This window comes from Antedon bifida, chromosome 8 (assembly GCF_963402885.1).
Source record: "Antedon bifida chromosome 8, ecAntBifi1.1, whole genome shotgun sequence".
In the NCBI taxonomy this organism is placed as follows: Eukaryota; Metazoa; Echinodermata; class Crinoidea; order Comatulida; family Antedonidae; genus Antedon; species Antedon bifida.
In genome coordinates this window covers 10,483,518-10,493,729 of record NC_136233.1, presented here as the reverse complement: position 1 = coordinate 10,493,729, position 10,212 = coordinate 10,483,518, and positions in this window count along the sequence as shown.

The following is a 10,212-nucleotide window of genomic DNA, read 5'->3' as shown; positions in this document are numbered from 1 at the left end:
ATGATAAGTACTGTACGGTTGCCTGATTACAATCCTGTTTGTACACATATATTTAGGCTAAGTTTTAGCATTATAGTTTATACAATATGGGTAAAAACAACAATAATGTAGGCCTACACTGCTTATCTTTAAACGTTAGAGGTTTAAGGGAAAAACAGAAGCAAAGAAAAATTTTTAATTGGGTAAAAGATAACAAAGTAGACATTTTTCTGGTTCAAGAATCCCACCTCACAAAGGAATATATAAATGAGTTCAACTTCCTTTGGGAAGGAGATACGTACCACAGTTTTGGTACACCTTTCAGTAGAGGAGTATCTATTTTAATAAAACAAAATCTTGATTATAGATTTAAAAAAATACAAATTGACAAGGAAGGTAGATTTATCCTCTTAAATATCGAATTTGGTGGTTTGCATTATGTCATTGTAAATGTATATGCACCGAATATTAGTAAATGTAGAAGTTCTTTCTTTAGACACCTCCAGAAATATCTAGATGATTTCTGTGAGGCACAAAATATAATCATTGGCGGTGACATGAACTGCATACAAAATGAGTTATACGATCAGAAAGGAAGCAAAATGAAAAATGATAGATCTGTTTTTACGGTCAAAAACTTCATGAAAAAAATGAATTTAATAGACATATGGAGAGTTTTAAACAAAAACAAAATGCAGTTCACCTGGCGTAGAAAAGCGGCTAACCTCTTCAAAAGGCTAGATTATTGGTTTATCTCAAAAAATTTATATGATCTAGGATATGTGAATTCTTGTGACATTAGACCGGCTGTTTTTACTGACCATCAAGGGGTATCAATCAAACTTAACCAAGTAGACGAAAAACGAGGTCCGGGGTTATGGAAATTTAATTCAAATTTTTTAAACGACATGGTGTTCATAAAAAAAGTAAACGAAATTATTGACCAATGTAATCACATAGAACTTATTTCCTCAGTGGATAAATGGGAATTAATCAAAATTAAAGTTAAAGAATTTTCAATAAATTTTGGAAAATTAAAAAACAAAAATAAAAAGAGTAAAAAAGAAAAATTACAAAAAGAAATCAATCAACTAAATATTGATCTGGTAACCAACCAAAATGACGAAAAAATCGAACTAGAATTAAAAACAAAAACACAAAAATTAGAAAAAATATATACTTATGAAGCCAAAGGTGCTCAAATCCGGTCAAGAACAAAATGGATAGAAGAAGGAGAAAAAAATTGTAAATATTTCCTGGGGCTGGAAAAAAATAACAGTAAAAAAAGACAAATTAAAAAAATTAAAAGAGCAAATGATACATATGCTTTAACTACTAAAGATATACTAGCCGAAGAAGTTAGCCACTTTGAAAAGTTGTACTCCAATCAAAACGTTAAACAACATAAAATTGATAATTATTTAAAATCAAACAAATCACCCAAACTTTCAATCCCCGAACAACTGTCCTGCGAAGGTGCAATATCCATTCAAGAATGTGAAAAAGCACTACGTAAAATGAAAATTAATAAAGCACCAGGTACAGATGGTCTAACTGTAGAATTTTATAATTTTTTTTGGCCAAAAATTGGTTTTCTTGTATGTAACGCTCTAAACCAATGCTTCGAGATAGGCAATCTTTCACATACCCAGAGAAGAGGTGTGATTAACCTTATCTATAAAAATGGAGAGCATGATAATCTAAACAACTGGAGACCTATCACTCTCTTAAATGTTGATTACAAATTAGCTGCGTTTGTTTTAACAAAAAGAGTTCAAAATGTAATAAAAAAAATTGTAAATAATGATCAAAAAGGTTACATAGAAGGCCGCTTTGGCGGCGAAAATATCAGGCTAATAGAAGATTTACTTGAATATTCTGATTCTGAAAATTTATCAGGAGCCATTATAAGCCTAGACTTTAGCAAAGCTTTCGATACTGTAAATAGAGATTTTTTATTTAGTACATTACGTCACTTCAACTTTGGTCCATCATTTATAAAATGGGTAAATGTCCTATATTACCGCTCAGAATGTATTGTAGTAAATAATGGATGGGTCTCAAACAGCTTCATTACACATAGAGGCATTAGACAAGGCTGCCCACTATCAGCTCTACTTTTTGTCATGGTAGCGGAAATCATGGCCTTAGAAATAAGGAATGATAATTTTATAAAAGGTATTGTGATACCAAATAAAGAGAATCATAAAAATGAATTGAAAATATCTCAGCTAGCCGATGATACAGTTTTATTTATTAAAGATGAATATAGTATTAAAAGAAGCTTAGATACAATAATAGATTTTGGCAAAATCTCAGGTTTACAACTAAATAAAGGAAAAACAATTGCCATGTGGTTAGGAAGATGGAAAATGAGGAAATGTAATCCTTTCAATATCAACTGGACATCTAGTGGTTTTAAAATACTTGGTGTATTCGTAGGCCATGATAAAGCTTTGTGTTATACAAAAAACTGGACCGAAAAAATCGAATCACTAAAGTATATACTCAATTCTTGGCGAAAAAGAAATTTGACTCTATTTGGTAAAGTTGTAATCTTAAAACAACTAGCTTTAGCAAAACTGATTTACATGGCAAGTATTTTAACAACACCTGAACATGTCATAAAACAAGTTGATAACATAGTATATGACTTTCTATGGGATAAAAAAGGAGAAAAAATAAAAAGGTCAACACTTATAAATGACTATTGTCATGGTGGAATAAAGGCACCGGATCTAAGATCGCAGGTGCAAGCACTACAAATATCATGGGCTAAACGTCTCTTTAACGACGAACCTTCAAAGTGGAAATACTTACCGACTATGTATTTAAATAATATCGGACCTCTAGATGTCCTTGAAAATATGTCTCATTATAATATAAAATGTTGTAAAGGTGTACCTAGTTTTTATCTAGATGTATTAAATGCATTAACTAAATATAATGAAATTGTATTAAAATGGCCATCAGGCTATGATGAAATATTAGAACAAAACATTTGGGGAAATACATTTATAAGTTATAACAGCCTATCACTACTGTATAGAAACTGGATCAGATCCGGTATTAGAAAAATAAAAGATATTGTTTTTGGTAATAGATTCATTAATTCGAATATGTTACTTGAAATTCTAATTTCAAAATCAAATTGGATAGCAGAATTTCACACATTACTACAAGCCATTCCACAAGAATGGAAAGATGTTATTAAGTCAAAAAATGAAAATACAATACAGGACAAGATTCAGTCTGCTACTCAATTATGTAAAATAACAAGTAAGCAAATGTATAACTGTTTTATTAGAAAAAAAGGTATAGAACCAAAATGTCAAATAAAATGGCAGTTGTACTTTAATACTACAATTGATTGGAAATTAACCTGGGAGCGTAAAATAAAATTAATTAAGGAAAACAAACTCAAACAAATTAACTTTAAGTTACTACATAGGATTATGCCAACTAGAAAGAGGTTATGTATATGGAAAATTGTAAACATAAACAAATGTACACAATGCGACTGTGTTGAAGATGATGCACATTTATTTTTTGAATGTGCGGAAGCAAATAATTTGTGGCTTTACATAAATGAGCATACAATAACTAAATTCAATATCGAGGCAAATTTCAAAAATATAATACTAGGCACTGGAAATACATATGTAGATCATGTGTTTTCAATTGGTTTGCTAAGCATATACAAAGCTAATGTATTAAAACAACTAAATAAATGGAAATATGCCTCACTTCATCATCTTTTTATAAATGAAAAAAATATAAGAATATACATATTATCAATGCTGCTATAAACAACAATTATGTATAAAAATAATGAAACGTATTACTAACCTGGAAAATTGTATAAATAAAAAAAATTAATGTTCTTTTTGAAACAATATTCATAAGATATAATATTATAAAGTTTACTTTAATGTATGTGCAATATTTATATACAGTACTATAAAAAGATTGTTTGAATGTGTGCTGTCTTATATTAACAACTTCTTCTATGATAGTATTTTATTATATTATATAATAATGAATTTTGTATATACATTATGGAATGAACAAAGATTGGATGAATAAAGATGGGAGAGACCCATAAAAGATAAAAAAAAAACTTGCTTCCACTTTGTCGATACATGTCACTAGTTTGTTATCTTCGCCATCTCTAATTTCTTGTTTCTGTTCTAACTCACTTACAATTGTATCTACCAATTTCACTTTGTCGCCATATCTCTCGTCAAGCCTTTCCCACATTAAATCAATATTATCTTCAACCGGTCCCAGAATTTTTAGCGGTGCTTGTCCTAGACAATTTTTTAGGATGTGTCACAGGAATCACGAAAGTTTTCTTAAATCTAGGCAAATCCATCTTTTTTAGTTGCAATGTCATAAATAACTAAACTATAGGAATACCGTCGGCGGTGATTCTAAACAATGTAACTAACCACATAACACATGAAATATAAACACTATGATTATCAAATTCTATATTGTTAAATCCAGGTGATCTGTAAATATATCTACGTTCACATGTTATTTCCGTATACTAGCTATTATTATACAAGTTTGCGGGTGAGTCTGATCATTTCGGCCGCCAGTCATTTCGGCCACCGGTTTTAGAATTGCCAAATTCATGAAACGCCAAAAGAGACAAAATATGTATTGTTCATTTCGGCCGGCATAATTGTAATTATTTTTGAATACTGTATGTTTAAGCCGAGTCGGCGGTCTTCAATTCCAGAAACAGCAGCGATATTTACGGTATGCCATAATTTATGGCGTGCACTTTGCCATCACTACAGTGAATATTAATGATATTTTTTTAATAAGAAGAAGAGGGAGGTAATGCTAAAGTTTTTATATGTGCCAGTCAAAAACACTTATTCATATGTTTTACATTTATTATATTAACACATTTTACAAAGCACATGCACGCATCTTCGGGACCTGTAAAATAAAAATATAAATAAACATTTAATCAATATTCATTTTGACCAAAATACCGTAATATAACTTTAAATCTACGGCAAAAAATTAAGATGTATTTAGCCCATTGCACTAACTGATCTCTGGTTTAAATGACCATAGTTCTCTAGCGTTCCATAGACTTGGTAAAGTTATTTGTTTCACTGTATTACTGTAGGCCTACAGTTATTTCTGGCTATTTCAATTTGTCCTTTTTGGAGTTTCATGAATTTGGTCGTTCCATAACCGGCGGCCGAAATGCACTGTGACCGGTTTGCGTACGTAACATTTACACAAAATGGATGCCAAAATCGAAAACTACATGCATCCTCATCAACACTTATGCATAGACTAATTATTAAATATTATAACGTTGATTCTAATTATGATCTAACAATGATTAACTATACTAATACTCACTCTTGAGCTCTCAATTAACAACCGGAAATTAAACTGTAGTTAACATCTGATAATATGCCGTGTCTCAGAAAATCACACACGTGCGTCTTATTACTGCTTCTCGTTACCTACACCAAAGAATATAATATTCTTTGCCTACACTAACATAAAACAAGGCCAACAGCCATTAAGTCGCGTGCTACAATGCATAGTGATACCGGACCGACAGACAGACCGACAGACAGACCGACCGACCGACATAGTGAACTATACTGACCGAAATTACTGAACATGTTTAAAAATGTTGAAATGTTTAAAAACATTTATATTTTTTTAATTTACACGTGCGTAGCCTGTCACTTTTGACGTGCTCGTATAACGTAATTTCGAGTTGAAAAGTAAGTCAAGAAAACAGAAATCGGGCAAGAAGAGTGCGCAATAACATTTAACGCGCAGTGCGCGCGCAAAAATCCGCGCACTCATGGCAATTTTGTAAACGCTTAAAATTGCCTGAAACGTACTCTTAACTTATTTCATCGAAAATAAATTTTGAAAATTTTAAGCGCGCGTACGCATGCGTTACATGCGCTACGAACGTAATTGTATTGCCATATGATGATTTATGCTCTGAAATTTATGAGTACCAAATTTTATTTAATTGTGATTCATGGTTGTGAAGATATGATTACAAACGTGATTTCGTTAAATCGTGCGTAGACCGCGTAATTTTTTATTGCGCACCGTGAAAACATAACCACATCGATTCCTGGCCATAAGGAATATTCTGTGAAAAATTGACTTAGCTAGATTAAACTGATATCAAGATAAGGTCAGAAAGCGATAAAACGCATAGTGATACCGGACCGACAGACAGACAGACAGACCGACAGACAGACAGACCGACAGACAGACAGACAGACAGACAGACCAACCGACCGACATAGTGAACTATAGAGTCGCTTCCACGCGACTAAAAATCACAACATAAACATAGAGGGCGTACTTCAAATATCCTAAACGATACAAATATCATAACTAGAAAGCCACTCCGAGAGTGCATACCTCCGCCTACTGTAAAGTTATCCTACATAAGATTTCTCCGGCAACAAAATATATATATATTTGTGTGTGTCTTAATGCTGTTTGTGATTTAGGCTAATTTCACTACAAGCATCATGTGTACAAGCCTTTCAATTAACAATAGCTTCAGTTGACTAACAATAGAACAGCAACGCGAAAATCAAACGAGTGAATTTGAAAAGAAATAGGTTTTTGAAACTACTAGCATCAAAAAACGTGCACATTAAATCAAATTATGTTTTAAAATTACAAATCACAAATTATAACTCTTGCCTCTTGTACAAAAATGAAGTTTTTTGGACAAGTAGTTCTCGAGAAAATGCAATTTTAGTTTACTTGTTAATTTAAGACTGCTCACCGGCTTTTGCAAATTCTGTCCTATCTTTTAACACTAGCAGGTCTGAAAATAATTTTTAAAAGTGGTCCAGAATTGGGACCGTGGATTTTAACCAAAATTGGGCAGTGTCGTCCTTGCACCAGGTGACATGTATGCTAGTAATTTGGAGTCATTCGAATCAAAACTGTGAGCGCTAGAGTGATGACAAACAAATAAACAAACACACAAACACACACACACAAACCAAACAGATCAACATACTTGGCCAATTTTCAATTTGGCCAAGTAACAAACATACAAACAAACAAAGTAAATACTATACTTGGCAAAATTCTTTTTTGCCAAGTAACAAACAAACACACGCTACCGATTACATATATACCTCCTTGGCGGAGGTAAATGAGTTTCCAACTGGTAGAAGCAGCATTTCATCTTAATTCTTTCTGATCTACACAGTATATCCCAATTTTGAATTAAATCTACATTGTTAATATCGGTTGTGTACAGCCGAGCTTCCTACAAAACTTGAAATAACCATAATAATGACATTCTTTATTTCTTCTTCTTTATTTCATCCAACAGCGAAAAATCGCCAATTATAAGATGCCTTAAAAATATTTAGATATAGGGGCCTAAATTATATACATAAAAACACAGACAAATACAATATGAAAAATACAAAAATGGCAAAATGAATTAATCAAAAAATATCGTTAGCCGTATCTTTGATAGAAATTGAATTGTAAAGATTGGATAATCTTTGAATAAAACATTTTCAGTTACGTTGATTCAACAATGGGAAAGGGAAAAAAGTGTTAAATTAAAATTAAAGAGGGCGTTAAAGAATTTGAAGAGAAAAACTAATTTGAAAAAAAACCTCTCCGATTATGAAGCGGAGGAAGATTGATAGAGGACCAGAATCGTTGTTAATGAAATAAATAAATTTGGATTAAACACGTTCGATACTATATGATTGAGAAATCGAAATGTAATTATATAAAAATTTTAAAAAAATCGGAAGGAAAAATACCAGAATTAAGAGAAAGATGACGACGTCTTCTCAATTCAGGAATAATAATAATTCGAATGTGAGTTGCTTACCTTTAATAATATTATTGGTCTATTATATCAAAATATTGAGGTTGAAATGAAACTTAAATTTTGAACTTCGTTAGAAGACCTGGAGTACTTCCACCATTAGGCCTAATGCGTTTTCAAAATATTACTTCGTAATTGCAATGCATTAACAATGAGGACATTCACATGACCACAATTCACCAATCATGCTCGCTCTAAATATGATCGATGGTATTGATTATGAGATTGATGGTTTTTGTGTATTATTTCTTATAATAATAATAATAATAATATAATTTTATTTTTATTTTATTTATTTTTATTTCAACAATATTTTATGAGGGTGGTCCGTCCAGCATTAGCTGATCATTAGGGACCCTCAAACAATACAAACAGAAATACAAAAAAAACTATAAAAACACAAAATTAACGAAGATATAAAAAATAAATATACATAAATATAAATATAATTCGTGGTAAAATTAACGCAGATCATGAAAGCGAAAGTGCTCGATACAAAATGTAGAGCTAAATAGAAATAAATAAATTATCATTTATTCCTATAAATATAAATATACAGTAGGCCTACAATGAAAGAAGGATAAAAAGAAATAAAATCGGGGAGAGAGAAACAGGTTTTTTTTCAAAAGAGATTTAAAGGAGAAGAAATTGTAAGAGTTACGAATGCTTAAAGGTAGAGAATTAAAGAAAGAAGGAGCATTTAAACTAAAAGAAAGTTTAAAGATTTCAAGGTAAGTACGAGGGATAAGAAGATCTCCTTTAGTAATTTGCCTAGTATTCATACGGCCGTTAGAAGTGAATTTAGTTAAAAGCTGACAGATAGTAAGTGGAGCAGAGTGATGTAGAGCTTTGAAAGATAGACATGCAAGCTGAAAGAGGTATCGTTCATGGAAGGGTAGAGTCTTAGCACTGGAAAAGTGATGAGGAGAGAGATGTGTAGTGGGAGATAGATCGAGGAGTAGACGGATAGCTTTATTTTGGATTTTTTGAAGTTTAGTGGTAGAAGAAGGTTTAGAACCCCAGACAGAGCAGCAGTAGTCAAGTCTAGAAAGGAAAAGTGAATTGTACAGAAGATGAAGAGAAGATTTGTTAGTAAATTTAGAGGTACGTTTGAGTAAGTAGATAATTGAATTGAGTTTTTTACAAAGGGAAGATATGTGGGATTTCCAGGTAAGAGTATTATCAATTATGATTCCAAGGTGTTTGTGAGAAGTAACAGATTGAATAGGAGAATCATTAAGAGTTAGGGCAATAGAGTTAGATTTAAGTTTTTGAGAAGAGCCAATGAGCATAGATTTAGTTTTTGAGATATTGAGTGTAAGTCTGTTAGATTTTAGCCAGGTAGAGAGATGAATTAGAGCATTATTAAGATTCTGTTCAATTAGTTTAGAAGAGGAGTTAGAATAGTAGATGATGGTATCGTCAGCATACATGTCAACATATATTTAATATATATATGATTTAATAATTGCTCCGATGATGTAGTGTTGTAATTCTTATGCAATTTTTGGGTGAATATGCCATTTCAATGCCACATATATAAATCAATAATAGTTATCCACTTTGACCAAAAATGTATATCCGTTCCGAGGTTATCATCATGGCGAAAGTACAAAATAGGCGGCGCTGTTGGATGTCTAAAGTAATGGTTTTAAAACCGTAAGCAAAAAGATTTTTTTTTGTACACGAAAAAGATGGGAAAAAAGTACTATTTAACTATCGTTACACCTAATAAATCAATCATTTGTTGTTGTTTATTGCCGGTCCGCAGATAGTCTGGCGGACCGGCCTCGGCTGCTTTGCTTATATCTCGGAGTCCTGTCTGTTTTCTGCTATTCTCCAAATCGTTTCTATATCTATTTATTTATTATGCTATTGATCCTAGGGGAGTGCACTTGATGATTGTTTATGTAGGGTGATCAGGTCGTTCAATAGAGTTACCGTTAGTTTGGATCGTGGTCGTCCTCTATAATTTTAGTGCTTACAGTTTTCAAAATAATAGTTTATTGCTTTATTGGCTGGAACTTCCTTTTGCAATCTCAGGATGTGTCCAAATAGCCGCCATCTCGATTCCAAAATGTCCAATGAGATTGGTCTTGCCTTACACCTATCGTATAATTTGATGTTTTTGATTTTATGTGGATAGCGGATTCCTATAATTTTTTTTAGATGCTTCCGATGAAAAGTATCGAGTTTTCGTTCTTCTTCTTTTGTTAATCCCCATGTTGCCGAGTTATACAATAGTATTGGTTAACTAAGGCATTGTATAACTTTAGTCGGACTTTTTCTTTAACTTTGATTTGGACAATTGTGTGTCAAATGGCGTGCAATAGTACGCGCTATTGAAT